This window comes from Macrosteles quadrilineatus, unplaced genomic scaffold (assembly GCF_028750875.1).
Source record: "Macrosteles quadrilineatus isolate MER2022 unplaced genomic scaffold, UCM_ALF_1.0 Scaffold_19__1_contigs__length_3004403, whole genome shotgun sequence".
In the NCBI taxonomy this organism is placed as follows: domain Eukaryota; kingdom Metazoa; phylum Arthropoda; class Insecta; order Hemiptera; family Cicadellidae; genus Macrosteles; species Macrosteles quadrilineatus.
In genome coordinates, this window is record NW_026542612.1 from 2,721,425 (window position 1) to 2,742,494 (window position 21,070).

Sequence of the window (21,070 nt, forward strand, 5' to 3'; positions counted from 1 at the left end):
AGAATGCGCTGGAGCGTTGTCCTGATAAGCCACCAAGAGTTTGTGGCCGACAAATTAAAGGACGCTTGGGACGCACTGCATCGCGTATACACGTACTTAGAATCCTAAAACTTCTAAGTAGTAGACCTAGGCTACTCTTTCTTGAGTAATGGTTTGTCCCTCAGATGCGTACTCATGACTATAAAACTCAGTTAAAATACTCCATTGCAGTAAAAAAAAAAACAAGTCAGCATGACTTAGATTTTGCTTTGAACTTGGCGTGCTTTTTTTCCGCAGCGATGTTAAGTGTTTCCACTGATTAGACTGCGCATTGGTTACGGGGTCATACCCGTTCACTCATGCACTCATCACAATTTATAACTGTTTATGAGATAGTTTGGGTAATTCTGAATACATGTCCAGGTCTTGAGCAACTTCAAGCCACAATTCTCTTTGTTCATCAGTCAAGTTCTTTGGGTCAAATTTTGCAACAACTCTGTGCAAAGCCAAATCTTCCATTATAATTGAATGAACTAAACCAATATTGATTCCAACTTCCGTAGCTAGCTCTTGAACAGTAAATATGTCAATCCTCCATCACTAAAACTCAATCTTGATTGATGTTTCAACTTGTTGATGGTCTCCCAGAACGAGGATCACTGTCCACCGAAGTTCTTCCGCCTTTAAATCTGTTGTAACACTTTTAGTTGTGTAACACCCTAGCGTCTTGAAGAGAATTGTTAAACTTGGGTATCACCTAGTTTTGCGGTTCCACCCGTTCTGTCATTTTGGTTAGCAAAAAAAAACTCAATGAGGTACTAGATTAAAAGTAAGGTCAGATACTTTTTGAACAGGCCTCGTCCATATTAAACATAAATAATTAGCCTAAATTGTTGGCTGGGTTTCCCAATAGGCCTAGGAGGCGCACGGTCGAGGGGAAAATAAAAAAAAATCTATAAATAAAAATAAATAACCATAGGCTACCAGTACTGGTAACTTAACATAATTGATATTTTAGAAAATCTGTCTCAGTAAAGGTACACTACTTGCCAACATTACCTAGGTACAGGAATCGCTAGGGGCTCAAAAGCGCATTCTAAAAATCTGCAACGATGACATCATAGTGTAGTTCAAAATCCCTCCGTTAACAGCGTTGTAGTAGAGAGCACACGCGTAATTTTTACTTAACTATTAGGCCTAGTTAATTATAAAATTAAGAAAGATTATAAAATTAATTTTAAAATGTTTCAATTATTAAATTAAACTGTCATAACCTAACCAAACGTGCTGATAATGAAAAAAAACGAATGAAGGTTTACTAATCTAAAAAATAGTTTTGTTCATAAAATAAAATTATAAATGTCTAACATTCAATTTTATATTTTTTTTATTATAAATTTAAACTGTCATAACCTAACCAAACCAACCAAACTTGCTGATATGAAAACAAATTGTTGACAAAAAGTTAGTGCTGCCAGCGGGATTCGAACCCAGTATCTTCGGTTTATCAGCTCGGTACGCTATCCACTACACCACCGAGGCAGATGACGATGACTGAATTCCGTATCGTTCGTTGCGGTAATGGTGTTCCCTCAAGAGGAGATCTGACAGCTCTACTACAACGCTGTTAACGGAGGAATTTTGAACTAAACTATGATGTCATCGTTGCAGATTTTTAGAATGCGCTTTTGAGCCCCTAGCGATTCCTACCTAGGTACATATAAAATTTGTTATAAAATTGGTCATACTTACTGTAGGTGAATGCTGTCGAGCGGTACGCATTGTATTGCCATTGCCTATCGCTGGCTCTGCACTACTGCTCGGAGTGATTAGTGCCATTAGAGGTGCATGTGTTTGTACCACCCTCACCGCGCAAAATGAAAGTTATTGTCCTATCTTTTGATTTGCTAACAACAACTTGCAGGATAAACTAAAAATACATCATACGTTTTTTTGAATGTTCAAGAAAACAATGAGAATGTCTTGAAAATTATCGAAAAAATATGAATCTAGTTTTGCAATAGGTTTGAAAAAAATCAATACCCTCCAAAGGACTATTTCAATTCCCTCCTCAGCAGGCTTGAGGTTCGGTATGGTTGGCTGAAATATATCACTTTGTTGTGCTTTTCGAATATAATCAGATGCAGTATCACCATAGACTAATCAACAAATTAGACTACTCATCACAAATTTAAGGAACTTCTAAAGAATATTCTTCATGTAGCCTACAGTATTTAGTTAATGTTGGTGACACTGGGTGCTAGTGTAAAAGAAATTTTGTTTCTATTATTTTAGGATTAATTGTATGAGTTGTGTGGTAATTTAACCAGGGGATGAAGTATTGTTTATGATTGGATTGTTTTATTTGGTAAAACGAGGTTTTAAATAGGTAACTGAAATGGCACCAAAATGAATGTATAGGGGGTATCATGGTTTAAAAAATTGTCTCCAGCTAAACCAATAGGATGACAAATCTACTAAGGGAGTATGTTTAATCTATGGTATCTTGTACTGTATAGAGTAAGTGTTTTAGGCCTGAAATTTGAAGCCACTTCGGCAGTAACAATGGCCATGCTTTGTTGCAGGAATGTTCTGCGGGTTGGATAGTTTTGTCTCAGTCCCACAAGCTTTATTCCACTATTAAGTTCATAAAATTATTAAAAGTGTTTAAGACAGCATTTGTCAGATATAGATTTTAATAGAGGTTTATAAGAAAGTAACATTTACCAGAATAGGGGGCGAAAGAATTATTGAGCCTAGAGGTACCAAAATCGTAGAACGATGGGAGAGGGCTCAAATTAAAGGTCTCTATCCCGTGACGGCGATTAAAATAGTGGTATTCCCAAAATTTTAATTGAAATTTAGATTTAACGTAACATTTTCTCCAAAAAATTAGCATTGGAAGCCATACACAGCTCATTTTTGTTTTACTTAAATATAGTTAATCACGCTATATTTCCAAGCCAGTATTCAGTACACGCAGCAGTTGGTTTACTTCTTAGCCAGTTAACTCAGTAATGCACTGTGTACTATATTAAAACCAGGGAAAACGTTATCTATAATTGATACTATTTGAAAACCCAAACCCAAACCAAAGATTTTCGTGTCAACTGTCAATATTGGCTTCAACAACGGGGAAATGGAACCCTAAAACCATAAAATATTACTCAATGTGGTAGTAAAACTTTTATTTTGTATAGGCTAGTATTTATTTACTTCACATGCCACTAGTAACATTTATTTTCGGTTGAAATAGAGATACAAATAGTTATTTATGAGTAATCTAATAGAATAATTGGGGGATGCCAATACTAATTGACCAATTTAATGTATTTTGTTTGGACAGGTTTAGTGATACAACTTTCCTGCATATTATCAACTGAGAAGTAGTAAAGAATAAGAATGATTGGAGTGAAGGGAGCTCAGATGGCAGAAATTGCTAGTGCCAAAGGTGGCAAAGCGGGGCCTTATATCATAAATGAACAAAGTTCAGCAGACTTTTCTGATGATGAACAGTTTGATACTGCTTTTGACGACTCCAAGATCCGGTCAAAGTTTGTGTTCAAGGTTTACACAATCCTTACTCTACAACTGGCTTTCACCACCCTCTTGAACATACCTTTCCTGATGATAGACGAAGTGCAGGAGTTTGCGACAGATTATCCATGGGGAATATTTATATGTCTGGTGGTTTTTGTGGTCCCTTACTTTATGCTTGTTTGTTGTGAAAGCACACGAAGAAATTTTCCAACAAATATTGTCTTATTGTTCCTCATGACTCTAGGAATGGCAGGAGTGTGTGGCTACTCCACTGCTAGGTTGGACACAGAAGTGGTATTTTACGCCTTCATGTTAACTGTTTTAGTGACAGTCGCCATTACTGTAATGGCCATCATCTGCCCCTTTGACTTTACCAGTTGCACGATGGTTGTATGTGTGATGATGGTCGTGGTGATGTTGTTTGCAGTTGTTGCTGGTATCATTGTAATGGTGACGAAGAGTCGCATTGTCAATATCATCTATGCCGGAGTTTGTGTTATTCTGTTTTCTTTATTTTTAATATTTGATACTCAAGCCATTATTGGAGGAAGAAGAGTTTCTCTGAGCCCAGAAGAGTACATTCTTGGTGCTGTTCAAATATACGTTGATATCATAGAGATTTTCTTAAACTTCCTAGAGTTGATTGGAGCTTGCACTGAAAATGATTGAAGTCACAAAATTCATTAATTTTACTGTTATGAAAGTTGATTAAAACCATTTCTTATCCAAATAAATGGACATTTTTTATTAAACAGATTATTTGTTGCATCAAGTATGTTTTTTGTTTTATTTTTTTTTTTCATTGTTGGTAGCTAAGATGTATGGATTTTATTATTAGTGACTAATGTTACTCTTTTTTTATATGAGCTCAAGTTTAACAACCGATGAAAAGCCAAGAGAGAGTTAACTTGTTCAGTGTAGGCATTCCAACAGGCGCTCGCCAATGGGGGCGAGGCCCGGGCTGAGCCCCGGCGCGGCACCTTATCAGCGAACGCAATTGGCACTAAAATATTTCAATCTGACGAAAAACAAAAGAGCAGCGGTGATTGCAGCACTGCCTGGATCAGTAGTCAGTGGCCTTGTAATATGGCTTGAAGAGAGAAATCCCCGAAACCAGAGAAATCACAGAAACCGGGACAAAAGCATTGTGATACGGGATTTTACGGGAAATTTTAGTTCCAACCTACGCCAAAATAAAGCTCATGTTATGAACCATATATTTTGTCATACCAACACTGTTTTATCGAATCCATGGAAGGAATAATCTACTACAGTAGACTCTCAGTAATCCGGCAGATATAGGACCGCCATACTGCCGGATTAGTGAAAATGCCGGATTACTGGAATGTTATCATTAAAAACACTTAAATGCAATTAAAACACGTCTCCGAAGTTCGCGTGATCGGAAACCGCTATTGCCGCGAACGGGCATGACAATTACGTATTCGCGGGAGGCAATGATAACGTCTACACGTCCGCGGGAGATAATCGTAAAATTGCCGCCATCGCGCATGACGACGATGACGTTTTCGTGACCGCGGGAGATGTTCATGATTTTGCCGCGATCGCGCAAGTTGACGATAACATTTCCGGGACTGCGGGAGTAGACAATGATGTTTACACGGCCGCGGGACATGATAAAATCTTTGCCGCGACCGCGGAAGACAACAATTATGTCTACATGACCGCGGGAGATGTTAATGATTTTGCCGCGATCGCGCAAAACGACGATGACGTTTCCGTGACCGCGGGAGTAGACAATGATGTTTACACGGCCGCGGGAGATGATAAAATTTTTGCTGCGGCCGTGGAAGGCAACAATTATGTCTACATGACCGCGGGAGATGTTCATGATTTTGCCGCGATCGTGCTTGACGACGATGATGTTTCCGTGACCGCGGGAGGCGATGATAACGTCTATACGTCCGCGGGAGATTTTCTTGATTTTGCCGCGATCGTGCTTGACGACGATGACGTTTCCGTGACCGCGGGAGGCGATGATAACGTCTATACCTTCGCTGGCGATGTTCGTGATTTTGCCGCGATCGTGCTTGACGACGATGACGTTTCCGTGACCGCGGGAGGCGATGATAACGTCTATACGTCTGCTGGCGATGTTCATGAATTTGCCGCGATCGCGCAAGACGACGATGACGTTTTCATGACCACGTGAGAGAATTATGATGTCTACACTGCCGCGGGAGATAATCAGAATTTTGCCGCGATCGGGGAAGACCTCCCGTCAAAAGTCGCCGGATTACTGGAGTGCCGGAGTGGTGCAGTGCCGGATTAGAGAGGGTCTACTGTACCATAGATCTGATGGTGAGACCTGAACCTGGTACTGCTTTACTTTCAGTGAATTTCCCATAAACATAATAACCTATTAGCGTAGGTCTCACAGTAGGTAAAACCTACACTCTGGATTGAATTACTTTATTATTTTGAGCTCCCCAGAGACCAAACACACCATCCAATCAAATTTATATAGTTATATTCATTAAAATTTATTGAACAAAGCTCTTATATGTCGACTCTTCTGCATGTTGTCATAAGCAAACTCCTTCTAGATGGCTGAAGCAATTTTTATCAAAATTTGCCTGGTGGTAAAGACCATATCGGTGAGTGCAAATATCTATATGGTGTTAAAAAATAATCCAAGGAATCCGCCCTATAGGCTCTCAAAGTTCCAATGAAATACTTATGGAAGCAGTATTTGGCACATAAAAAAGGCATAGGCCTAAATCGGCTGTTAACTTTTAAATGCAGTTCAGTAGGCAATAGTTTATAGAATAACTAGGTTTGCTTTCATTAGTGAGAGCCAGTTAAGCGGAGCTATCAGGTTTCATAGTTTTTAATAAAACAATACATAAAAAGAACATTTATAGATTTAATACAACCTATTTCATAAATTTAACTTATCATTTGTCTCAGAAGTATCAACATCTATAACAAGTTTCATAAGTAAAGATGTGGACATTACAAACATATCCTTTGTATCGGTAATTATCCTGTTTTTCGTGCTAATGTCATCTGATGAACCCACAGTTATGCAAGGGCGGTCCCAGGGGGGTCATGACCCCCCCAAAATATTGTATATATAGATAAACTATTATACCAGGGGAACTTTAATAATTTTTATTGCAAATCGTTCTACCAAATTGAAATTCATTGTAGCGTTTACACTTGTGGTGAACGAATGGACTAATCACAAACTCTAACCCAAACCTCGGGATCGTTCGAGTCTGACTATTTTTTGTGTGTTATGAAAAGTAGGGAAGATTGGCAGACGACGGACGCTTTCAGCCATATACGGCAACGGCAGTGTCCGATGCTGGCGTTCGACGTTCGGCCGCATTTTTCTTCATATTTTATTTTTTGGCATTTAATGTTATCAATCATTTTAACCTAGATGGTTGAAAACTTGAATTAAGTATTGGATAAAGAAAAGAAGTTCTATCAATAGTCAAAGCTTGAAAGGTAACTTAGTTGAATATTAATTTATCTGAGTTCAGCGATAGGAATTTGTTATTACAGTAATGTAATTCAATGATTACCGTAGAAAGTTATAAAACTTTCAATATTAAATATCATTCATATGTAGAGCACTTGATATCATATTTAAGAATAACACAACCCAATTGTTATGTTATGTTGCCAGCCACGAAACAACAACAAAATGGTAGGTAATGTCTCAGACTTAGATGCGGAAAGGACGGATTTAATTCCCGGCACAACAACCACAAAAACGTTGCATAACACCTTTATTCTGACATTGACCCCTTGTAAAGTGCCACTGGCGTAGAAAAAAATTAGAACACTGAGAACCAACTCTTCAGGCGGTAGAAGTGACGGGACGCCGACGGCAACGTTAGTTGGACTGGGACAATTGAAACAGGACGATAACTCTAGGGCTTGTTTTTGGGACCCTTCTCATAGACCGCGCAAACGTGAGAAATCTTCATGGAATCTGGAAATAATCCTTCCCTTAACAATGCATTTGTACTCATCGCAAGGGGTACATTTAAACTATGGATAATACCTTTTACTAATTTGTTTGACATTCCATACACATCATTACTATTATAATTTTTCATTTTCTTTACTGCATTAACTATCATTTCATTTTAGATGTTATTTCATTCCAACTAAATACAGTGTTGTTTTTATTAAATTTTTCATCTACAATGTCCAAATAAGAGCTATATGTCCTTTGGTTGTCTAGTGTTTTTTTTTTTTTTTATGTATAAATAATAGAATTAATGAAGTAACTAGTGGCTTGTAGGGACATAAGTCCCTAAAAAGCTCAAATGGAAAAGAAATTATTGTAATATTAAATACAATTAAAAAGAGACATGTGTCAGGATAGATATCCCAGTAGGCTACAACATATAGAGCGGAGGCTGGTCTATACCCCCCCTCCCCCCCTGGTGGGAATTTTTGAATTACACATTTTTGTGCTTGTATTGACATGCACTTTAAGGTTTTAGGTGTTTGCCCCTTGTGAATTACAGCATGTTCCGGAAAAACACAAAAATATAATGATAGTTAGAATATATTTATTAAAAAAAAAATTGATTTTCTTTTCCGAGTTCGTTTGGCTCTTCTACCCGACCGATTTTTATGATTGAGGTCTCAAATTGATGGTATTAATGCACAGATTTAACATCAAGCATCTGGATATATTTATCTACAGTCCCACTCGGCTTATACGTAAACAACATTTTCTCCCCATGTATTTCTTTTGGGAGTTAAATTTTGTTTTTCTTTTCCGAGTTGGTTTGGTGCTTCTACCCGACCGATTTTCATTATTGAGGTCTCAAATTGAAGGTATGCACGCACAGATTTCATATTAAGCTTCGGTATATATTTATCTACAGTCCCACTCGGCTTATACGTAAACTAAATTTGCTACCCATGTATTTCTTAAGGGAATTAAATTAGTTTTTTTTTCTTTTCGGAGTTTGTTTGGCTCTTCTACTCGATCGATTTTCATGATTGAGGTCTCAAATTGATAGTATGCACGTATAGATTTTACATCAAGCATCGGCATATATTTATCTACTGTATTACTCGACCAAAAAACATAGATTTGATAATTTTTTGAATTCTTACTTCAATTTAAGTTGTATTTCACCATTTATAGTTATATAATCCTATATATTTTGGTCTAAGAACCTTCAGTAAAATACTGGCTTGCATTTAAGATACTGTATTAGTTATTCAAACTGGACGAGTTTCAAGCAAACATAAAAAACAACACTGAACATCCAAAATAAAATATATTTTTATAAGGCTTTTCTATGATTTAAAATCAATAGCTCCAGTATATTCTTTATGTTTCTTGTATGTTTCAGACTCAAATCAACAAATTATAGGCTTTAATTTGAGCTATTGATCGTTTAAATCAGTTAAGTTTAAGACGTTACACAAACAATCAAAATACCATAAATTTTATTATTTTTCAGATATGATATTTATTTTAACGCTGCGGAGCAGCATGGGTCCTCTAGTGTAGATTATTTGATTTTATTTTATTTTATTAGTTGATTCCTGTGCGTAGGACAAGCCCACAGCTAGTTAGCATTTGAAAATGCAGGTATGGTAAAGTCATCAGATTGTTCTCAACGTGACATGCAAGCACATGAAATGAAACGAAGTACTGTACTTTTGAACAATACTTTAATCTGATTGAAGTTGAAAACCGTGATCAGAATTCCTGGATATTCTGTTAATCATCTGGAAGACCTGTACCCGAATCGGTGGAAGACAATTTACTCAATGTAGAAAATATAGTGAAAGCTGCCTACAAACAGATTAATTGAGATAAGAGCCGAAAGAAATATTTTTGCTGGAGTTTTACTGCTGTCCCAGGAATGTATTATTAGCCTTGAGACGCTGATGGCATACCCGTGCATTGTGGACGTACCCATCAGGTCCAGTACCATGGCCTTAGCCACTGCCGATGGATGTCCAACAAAAAACAGAAAAAGCCAAACTGTTCCATGCTTTGGCGAACAAGGGTGAATAGGTGATGAACCTCCCAAGACTGAAGAATTTATGTATGTAATTGACGGCATGGCTTACTTTTAGGTTCTTAATAATATTCCAGAAACCTCTGGTGAACTAGCAGAGATTGTCTTGAGCCGTTTTCCAATTCAGCAGGATAGACTTTATTACGGATACCTATTTAGATGTATCTATTAAAATAATTGAAAGAGAGAGAAGGGGATATGGAGATACGTTTTAATGAGAGGTCCTAAAACCAAGATTCCACGGGATTGGAAAAACTCCTAGATAATGGCAAAAATAAGGAATAACACTGGTCAACCTGCTACATAATGAATGGGCTCAGCACAAATATGCATATATTCAAACGAGCTTTGATACACGTTTCTAAGGTAATGTAAGGTATTTTTTGGTGATATTTTAAAATCCACCCCCTACCCCCAAACAGGGTTGCTGAGGGTAACTTAAAGACTTTTAAATGGCAACCCATATCAAGTAGCACATTTTTTAAATAGCTTTAAAAAATAAAATTAACGTTGCAAATCCGATTTTGATAAGACAAATTTTCTCTACGAACCTTACGACCTTCTTACGACGAACCGTATACATTCCAGTTAAATTAACGTCTAAAGTTTTTTAATAAAATTTCTTTTATTATGATAGAATCTCTTAAAACCTCTTTCCTAGGTACTCGTTAAACCTAATGTTATTTGATTAGATTTTTATTAAAAATCAATTCAGGCCAGTTAAAATCCGCATAGTCTGCAGGTTTGCTGTAGCGGGGGTATTTTATTCACTTTTTTATTTTCATTGGAAGCCTTTGAATAATACATACTGAAGAAGTCCATAACAAATATTGCACCAGTAATAATTAATGTAGGCTACCCTTTTGTAATTTAAATAAAACAGTTTTTAAATTTAACAGTTTTTCTTCATTTTCCGGAATATGCTGTAATTTAAAAGAGGCAAACAACTGAAATCTTAATCTGGTAGGTAATACCACCAAAAAAAAGTATAAGTCATAAATTCCCACGGGGGGGGGGGGAGGGTTTCATACTGGTGGCTCATGGTCTAATATCTTTTGTGTAAAAAAAACAAAAACAGTTTGTTATTTGTTTTTGTTTGCTTTTGTTGATGTTATTTTCAATATAGAATTTTAATGATTCCATAGGTTTTACTGCTAAAGAATAAATATTGGTTTATTAAGGTAGCTTTGGTTATTTGGTTAATGCTGATAAAAAGGCTTCCACCATTGAAATACAGTATTGGAAATTGTCTTCGTCAAATAAGAAAAGGCAAAAAATGGTGTGTTGACATAAACTTAGTTCTTGGTCAAAACCGCTAAATTAGCATCCCTACCCTACCCAGTTATTATTTCTAAGTCTATGCTCATTTTGTAAAGGTTTAACAAAATTAGTCTTAAGTAAAGGCATCCCATTGACAGAACTTAACCTTAAATTTGTTTCTGATGAACATAAAAAAACCACTATTATTAGCCTAGTGTAAGTATATGTGGTGGTAATCCTCCTTAAGGTGCGATTGATTTACATATTCTACAAAAAAAAGGGCCTAATCAACGTTTAATTACTAACTATTTTGCGACTGGTTTGGGTTCCATTACCTAGTTATCGAAACTAATCACGACATAAATACTTTTTGTTAGTTTTAAGAAACGGAAATTACCTCTATGTTCTACTGTTATATATAGATGCTTTCTTTTCTACCGTGCATGCTAGGCTATATTATTTGAACCTTTTTTGCTTGGAGCAATTAACAAAGCAGTACTTAAGTACTTAACCCTCCGAGTGTCCCTAGTTTTGGCCTTAATGTTTGCCTATTTTTTGCGCATTTGCAAGGTTTTAATAAAACGGTTCTGAGAAGCTTAAAAACAATGTTAATTGTACTGTTCTATATACCATTTTGTTTGGAAAATCATGGGCTTCAATATTATACATAAAACATAAGAAACATTTGTTTCAAAAAAATTTTGTAGGTAAAAAAAAATATTTTGGAAAATTTTCAAAAAAAAATAAGTTTGCGCTCAATGAAATTGTATAAATTATAGGCCTATAAATATTTGAAAATAGCCACTTTGTTCAGAATTTTATGAGGATTCCAAAAATATAATAATATAAGGAAGTAGATTTGCAAATAAATAAGTTATGGGCAAAAAACAGATTTCGGTACATAGCGTTTAGCTAAGAATGCATAGCCTAACCATAGCTAGGAATCTGGCTGATAATTTACATCAATATCACTACCTACTTCTTCAGGATCATCAACCAGCCCTTCAAAATCACTTAAATCTTCTTATAATGCACCACGTATATCACTACTTTTGATTTTTAACACTAAAACAATGATAAACGTAATAAAACACATCAGTCATCGGTCCGAGGTTAACCAAGCTGTTTACAAATACGCACGTCAGCTGTCTGCTACAATTATGATCGGCTCGAGAAAAAAAAGCCCTTAGAGACAGACCTCGGGAGAAAGCTTAGAATCTGCCAAATAAAACGATACCTAACTCGATCCAGTTCAATCCGATTTTGTCAGTCATAGAGCCTTCGCCGTAAACAGTGTTTGTGAGTCAAAAAATCGTCACAAAACACTACACAAAGTGTGTTATGTGTTGATTTTTCGACACAACACTCGGAGGGTTAGACAATAGACAATAGACAAAGCTTTATTGTACATAACGCCTGATACAATAATCACAAAAGTAATTCCCAAGCTGGTACATGGTCAATTTATATCTAGGTTCCTTAATCTAATTATACCCTGACAAGAGTAAAAACTATTACAATTTATCTTTAAAAAACATCTGAATACGCTTGTAACGTTTGTACGGTTGTATACGTTTGTAATACGCTTTTTGGCTCAAAGTCTCTTTCAGTTTATATGTAAAATTTGATTTTGATAAAGTTCTGTATGAATTAGGTAAATGATTGTAGATTTTTAATCCCATGTAAAGAGGCCCAGTTTCAAATTTTGTGTGCGAATGTTTGGGATATTGAAAAGTTTTGTTATTATTTCTCGTTTGATAGTTATGATTTATTTTATATTTTTCAAAAAAGAAAGAATTTGCATGAACATACTTTGCTATTTCAAATATATAAAGAGAAGGTAATGTTAAAATGGAATGTTTTTTGAAAAAAGGTTTACAGCTTTTTTTTCGGGTTAATTAACAAATACCTGTACGAACCTACTTCATCTTTATTCCCAAATTGTTTTCTAAGATTAACCGTTGAGGTCATTCCACTTCATACAAAATATTGATTAAACACTACAGTAAATCTCAAATATAAATGTTAGTAAATTTAAAAAAAAGTGTGGAATAAATCTTTAACATATGTTTTGAAATCAAAACAAAGAAGATCTTTTTTTAATCTTGAATCGTTTCTTTAATCTTGAAATCAATTTATTTCAACTTTGACATAACTAAAAAGTCTTGATTATTAAGGGTAACGTTATCCCTTTATATAGTTGGTTTTATATAGTACACATTACATTGCAGAATTGACTGGCAAATGAGTACGGTAATCCAAATGTAAGCTTACTTGCTTAATGATAAATCACGATCAGCTGTATTGAAGTAAACACAAATCAGCAGTAAATTCCTTCTAATGCTATTCTTATGGAGAAAATTTTACGTTATTTCTAATTTTGTGTTAAGATTTTGGGAATTTCACTATTTTTCCCGCCGTCACGGGATCAAGACCTTTAATTTGAGCCCTCTCCCGTCGTTCTACGTCGGCTTACGTAATTAATATATAGATAGATTTTTGATAATGTCTGAATCAATCTTTGGTGATATTACATCACTATAGTCCTCGCCACCCTAACTTGAGGCAGCTTAAGGCCGCACGCCGTATATCTAGTGCGGCTTTGGGCTGCCTCAACTTAGGGTGGCGAGGACTATAGATACTTTGTTTTTCTTAATTAAATACCAAGCTGCTTTACATTTATTGCTGCTGTTTTCTATATAAAATGCATTACTTTGAAGTTTTACTTCTTTCACTGATACTTTATATTTATATTTCAAATCATGATGAGCGACATTAATATCTAAATTACATGAATCTTTTATATTATTTTTCAAATAAAACAAATAATTAATTATAGTTAACTTTTTAATGTATACTACAAATAAATAAACATTCAATTGTTTCTAAAAAACTTAACTATTTAAAAAAACTGATAATTTACAAGGAATACTAAATTAGTAAGATGTGTTTATAATGTAAAACAAATTGTAATAAATGTTACCTTAAAAATCCCGCCGCGGACGCGGTACCTTTGGTGTGACATGGCTCGAAGTAAAACGTCCACGGGCGTTTTGCCTCGAGGTAGCGGCGGATGTCGGTGTGGTATGGCCTTAAGGCTACAAAACGTCATGCAATACATAAACAGAAGCTGTGACGTCAATATTCGGTGCCTCAATCGTGAGTAAGAACATACAGTGTGTAAATTAAGTCTTGACACAAATCTGTATTTTAAAAACCGAAATAGATACTGTAGAAATATTATGTTTCTGGCAATAATTGTTAACAAAAGTTCTGCAATTTTTTATGTCAATATTCGGTGCCTCGATTGTGAGTAAGAACATATACAGTGTGTAAATTAAGTCTTGAAACAAGTCTGTATTTTAAATACCCCCGCCGCAGCAAACCTGCCGACTAAGCGAATTTCCATTTGTCTGAATTGATTTTCAGTTAAATATATTTTAATAACATTAGGTTTAACGAGTACCTAGGTTTGCTGCTACAAGGAAACTAATAAAGTGTGTTTTTGAGTAAAATATTGATAGCTTAGTACAAAATAAATAAATTTGCCAAGTTTGATCAAAATATATTCATAAACAAGCAAACTACAACATTTGACAATATTCTCCATAAGAATAACATGGGAATTTTAAATTTACAATTTTTTTTAATTTTCTCCGTTACTAATAATCGAACAAAAATACTTTTATATACTAAATTATTTGTTTTTTTAAGCTCTTTAAAAAGGTCTAAAGAGAAATTGGGAAATTTTGTGTTTTGAGGGTCAAAAGTGAGAAAAACCAATTTTTACCCCATAAAACCCCCCGTAAAGCCCCGTTCCCATGGTCCGATCGTGCTGGTTCGCGAACTCATTCAAGTTTATCCCGCTTTACACCTTTAAACCAAATTTCATCAAAATCGGACAAAAACTACTCAAGTTATCGCGTTCACGGACGTATTTATATATATATATATATATATATATACATATATAAAAATTTGAACGAATAGTGTTTTTGGCCTCTGGGGACATCAAAATGAAAAAGTAAATCGGTCCCGGGTCTAGGTCTTACCGTGCCACCTACGGTAATAGCTACTTCCCTATAGGGAAATTCGCTAAAACCGAAATAGATAGAAATATTCTGTCTGTGGCAATAATTGTTAACAAAGAGGTTCTGCAATTTTTTACATCATAAATATTTTTTAACCCCCCTAACAGAGTAGGGGGTGACTTATTTTTTTCAAATAGCAACCCCTATTGAGTGACCCCTCATTTTGCCAAAATGGCAGGTATTCCAAAGTTTAATTTATGTGAAAAAGCACCCATTTTGGAATACCCGCCATTTTGGCTAGAGGTGATAATTCACCTCGGATTTGCGTCATTGTGTTTCTTTTGACAAACCCTTCAAAATGAGGAGTCACTCAATAGAACCTTTGTTAACAATTATTGCCACAAACAGAATATTTCTATCTATTTCGATTTTAAAATACAGATTTGTTTCAAGGCTTAATTTACATACCGTATAATATAACTGAATTACTAAAGCGATTCAATGTGATAACAGTAGGCGTATTTGAGCGGATACGAGAGTTTGAAAACTTTTTTTCCCCAAATATTCATGAAAATTATGACACATGCAACTTGAACCGTGTAAACCCGAAGAAAATTGTTGTATTTTTCCTAGTTCGTTGCAGAAAGTGTAGAAACGTTCTGCTTTGGGGCCTTAGTACAGACACTATCTGATATAATTTGTTAGTGCTTGGAAGAAGATATATTATTATATTTACAGCACTGCTACTAAAGCTGGGTTTTCCTAGGCGCGGAACGGAGAGAGGAACGCGGAGAGCAGAAAAGAGATTAACATGGTGTTCCGCTCCGCTTCTAGGAAAACATTACCATTAAATTACCTAAGACAAGTGGAGTCCGCTCTCCACGTTCCTCTCTCCGCTCTCCACTTCCGCGCTTAGGAAAACCCGGCTTTAGTAGCTCATTGATTTAACAACAGTGCAACTGGAATTTAGATCTAGCTTTGGTGTGTGTTGTTGAGGCCAGCTAACTAAAGTCGTGACCACGTAAGTTTGCAGATGGTGGCAGCCAATCACAAGACATAAGGCTAGTGCGACGTTGCCACATTGCCAGTTGACAACACTAATTAAAATCATACAATTTATTTAAAGTTTGTTAGTACGGTATTCATAACTGTATAAATTAAAACCAGGTTTGTGTTAAATTTAATAGTGTATACATCTTTTTATATCAGACTAGCTGGCCCGACAGACGTCGCCCTGTCCTAATGTGGTTTTATGTCAAATGCTCGTTCATTTTCAAGATGAGCTCGTTCACATTGCTCAATCACGTCCTCCTTGAAGTTTGTTTGTTTCCTACGCTTACTCACCTTTAGGTTGAAATTCGTTCGCTACGCTCACTCACCCTTTGGTTGCAAATTAGCTGTTGTCATAAATAAATTAAAAAAAAATAATAGTGCTGCACCCTGTTGGTGAACCTATTATTTTTGTAATGCTATTGAACATCAAGGCGTATGAAAGAAGGTGTGTGCATAGTGACGTCAGTGCGAGCAAAACGTGTTTTATTTTACCAAATCATATGTTTTCTTGTAATTTTCCAAAGACTTTTGAATGACAATCATTACAAATTAGCATTGAATATGTAACTAACGTTTTATATCCAATATAGTGTTGTATTCAATATTGAATATAGTCATAGTGTTATACAGTATATTCAGTGGTGGTAGTATTAGTATTATAGCATTTTGATAGCAAGTACCTTTTAATTGAAAAACCGTAAAGCAGTAAATATCGTAACTGTGGCTGCCTTAACAGGCAATATATTTTTAGGTGACCACATGCAAATCTATATATTAATTTGAAACAGTTTTTCTTTGTCATAGCTAAATTGAGAGAACGGCTGGGCGTAGAAACTCGGTAGGGGTGTCTAAAGAAAGGTCTTGGTCTGTAGATGAGCCATCAAAAGAGAAACGTGGTAAATTCCCTTGGGGCTCTGCCCCAGTGGCCTTTGAATTCCCATCCCATGTTATTCTTATGGAGGAAAAACTGGGTTTTTGTCCCAGCTAATTTGAGAGAACGGCTGGGCGTAGAGACTTGGTAGGGGTCTCTAAAGAAAGGTCTTGGTCTATAGATGAGCCATCAAAAGAGGAACGAGGTAAATTCCCTTGGGGCTCTGCCCCAGAAGCCTTTAAAGTTGCCTCTTCAAATTTGTTTACCATATGCAAACAAACCATCATGTCTCATCCCATTGTAAATTTTGAAGCACGTTTTTCGTGTCTAGTTCATGTACGCCACACTGGGCACTAGTGTCGACGAAACTTTGTTTCTATTATTTTAGGGTTAATTTCTTGATTTGTGCTTTACTGTTTGGTTATATAACTAGGGGACAAGTTATTGTTTATGATTAGATCGTATTATTTGGTTAAACGAGGTTTTAAATGGCTGTAATAACGGGAAACAAATTGTAAACAAAACACGACCTCTACAGAAAACCGTACAGAATTAACAATAAAATTGTCTTCAGCTGTTCCATAAGGATGAGAAATCTACTAAGGGAGTATGTTTTATCTATGGCATAATTCTACACTACTTTTTAATGAAACAGCTGTTAATATTAAAATTTTAATTTATTGAATTTTTCAAAATGAAGTACAGTATTTGCAATGGGGTTTTCTGATTTTAAAATCGATTTTATTCTGAATCGTGTCATGTTTTGCAATAGCCTATAATGTTCTATTACCAAATCAGTGGAAAATCCTAATATCACAGTAACTCTTTTAATTATTTTTTATGGAGTTAACTTATATCTATTGTATGGCTTGGTTTCTGCCTTTTTTTACCACTTCTTGGAGATTGTACGTAGGTGATATTCTTTGGCGTATTGCATCTGTAGACGAAACTTGGGTTGGTGAAATTATTACAATGGAAAAAAGCGAGAAATCCTGGACAATTTGATATAGGCTAAAAATAATACTGAATTAACAATATGCTACATTTCTTGAGCAATCATTGAAATAACCGATTTGCAAACAATGGAAACATAGAAATAGTCATATAATAATAATGTTTTTTTTTTCATTTGTAATCGTTATTATAGACAACCTAATGCGGCTATGAGAGGGAAAAATTTTTAGAAACACTAAAAAACAAGATCAGCTTTTTGAGAAAAGATAAGATATTTACAAAAGATTTTGATTATATCTAACTGTTGTGTAGATCGTGAGTATTTCCATAATCTTTGTGAGTCGCCTGTAATGCTTCGCAATTGCTCAAATTCGAGCAACAGGTACACTAGTAGTTTTAAATATAATACCTTTGTTGCAGCTCCTATTTATGTTTTATATAATTGAAAATCTCTCATCTAAGTAGCCTTAGTGGAAAATAAATAGTTACAAATAAATTGACAAGATTGTATTTACATATATTTAACCAAAACAGCACAAAATGACATATAGCTTAAGTTGTAAAGATTTTATAACACTTTAATGACATACACTAAACCCAAGCACTAAACTACTGAACCCGTATGGGAACCCCTCGGACTATGGTTTTTCTTGATAACTTAAAAAATTTACTAGACGCTTACCGAATAGCCTCTCTCGTTTTGTGGGAAATCGCGGCCGCAGCAAACTATCACGAATACAGGACGTCACCGCAATCACAAGAAATCATCACGGCTTTTGCCGCGATACGCAAGTCATCATGAATCTTGCCACGATTGAGATATGATCAGATATATATATATAATATAAATCAGAGTGTTTTAATGATATCAAACATAAAATGTAAGAGCTGCAAAACAAGTACAGTATTATAGTAAAACTATTTATAAATGGTTACCTAAAAAATGTATTGCCCGTTAGACCAGGGCCACACTTGTACAGTTCGGCCAAAACTTCTGTGCGCGCGGACAGGTCGCTAGCCCAACTAGTATTGGGCCCAACTAGTAGTTGGGTGAGTGAGTAGCTAGACACAAATGTTTTCACAAAAGTACCCCCGCCAACACCCTCGCCAAAAACCCGACCAGATCTGGTCGCGCACACAGAAACTTTGTCCGAACTGTAACCAGCGAGTTTGGGTTTTCCGTTTTCACATGCGACCGACATGGAACAGTTTGACCGTGGCCACACTCGTCTAGCCTCGTTCCCACGACGCGAGTTAGGACGAACCCACAGATGGATTTGAGCAAGGGCTCGTATCAAGTATTTACTGCTTTACTGTTTTTCGATTAAATGGTACCATAGATTAAACATACTCGTATGTTTAATCTATGATGGTACTTACTATGAAATGTTTTAGACTACTGCCACATTGTATGACACTACTACATTATATTCAATGTTGAATACAACACAATATTATATATAACAAAATAGTGTTATACACAAATACTAGAAAAAAAAAACATTTGTCTAGTATTTGTGGTGTTATATATTCAATGCTAATTCGTAATGATGAAAAACACAAAAAAAATTACAAGAAAACATATGATTTGGTAAAATAAAACACGGGCGGAGCCCTTTTGACGGATTTGCACCAAACTTCACACAAACCATCCTTGAATAATGCTTAATAATGCCTGAAAGTTTCATTACAATCTGTCAAGCGGTTTGTGAGTCCATAACGTTCAAATATATATATATATATACAAACTTCCTCTTTTATAAATATAGATTAGTAGAAATTTGTTGTATGATGTGGTTCTGTAGGGGTTGAAATGACTTATACCACTCTGTCTTGACAATATTTTCATGCAACTGCTAGGTAAATTAGTAAAATATTTTTTTATCAAATGAATACAAAATTTAACTTTTATCGACTTAAAGCATAATTTAAGCTACATCAACTGTAGGCCTTATAAATTTATTAATCTTCATCCTCCTAGTCATCTTCTGAGCCTGAAACGGGACGCTCCTTTGTTGCAATTGGCGTATCAACAATCTTGTAGAACTCATGTTTGACCGGGGGCATGTAGGGCAACAAATCTAACATAATCTTGTTTTATTTTGCTCTGTACTGCCCTGACTAGTATACAAAGGCTGGAGTGAAATTGTCTTTAAATGTACTGTAGGCCTATTTCACGTTTTCTTTTTACTGATGTCGATTTCACAAAATTCCATTTCTTAATTTAGGCATTCATTGTATAGCATTTTTAAGGGTATTTCTCTGACAAACCACAGCCACTGATTTAAAAAATCGTGATCTGAAAACTTCAGAAAAACAACAACCTTAACTTTGTTTATCCATACTTTGTGTCACAGTCTATGAAGTGGCAGAGTAGTACAAGCACGGCCGCCTTTAACAATTGGCAACGTCGCAAGTAGGTTTGTTTAGTGTCAGACGTCCCATAAGATAACATGACAGACAGGTGACATCAGCTCATTAATTTGCACTTTATCAATTTAATTTTAAATTTATGAACATAAATTCAATAAAATATTGAAAATAAAACATACGGAATTGAAAACCAAAACAATATAAATTGAAAATAACCAAGCTTTCGTAAATACACTTAAATACCGTTAGCTGCTTTCAAACAAAACAGCTGTTACAACCCTACTTGCGACGTTGCCACTTCGAAGGCCGCGGCCTGGAGTTAAAGGCGGCCTGGGTGGGAACCGGAGTTTTGCCAACGGGTGTCAGGTAGATGGGGGGATGCCTTCGGCCACCTCTTGAAGCGGAGATTTGCCAACGGTGGTGGTGGGAGAAAGAGTGTGACGGAGGGAGGGAGGAGGGAGAGCGATTGTCAAGGTTGTCTACGCTTGGCAGTTATGCGCTTGTCGCAGTGGGTTAGGTTAGGTTAGGTTAGGTTAGGTTAAAAATTCAATACATTTCCTTTCACAGTCAGAGGTGCATAACTCCATTACTTTGAACACAGTCAGCATCCTGCCTGGTTTGTCCACCCCTAGCGGAAGCCACCCTCACGGTCACATGTAATCTCTCTCTCTCCCCCTCTCCCTCTCGCGCAACCCACAACCGTTGGCAAAACTCCGCAGTATGTGGAATTCATGGATGGGGACCCTTTCTACCTGATACCCGTCGGCAAAACTCCTACACTCGGCCTGGGTACTAGTCACTGACTGAACTAATGTTGTTTGCAGCAGTGGTACAAGTCTGACTTGAACCACTGTACTTTAATACTTTACTTAATACTTAATACTTTAATACTTAATACTTTAATACTTTTAAATGAAATTGCCGAAGATACCAGCTGATTGTTTGGGAGAAAAAAAAAATTCCCTCTGAAATCTCCT

General features: G+C 35.9%; 1 protein-coding gene across 2 annotated transcripts in view; it reads left to right on the top strand.

Annotated features, from left to right (window-relative positions):
• LOC129005318 (uncharacterized) overlaps positions 1-21,070 on the top strand; it is a 127,512-nt gene that overhangs the window by 3,807 nt on the left and 102,635 nt on the right. The window lies entirely within an intron of this gene.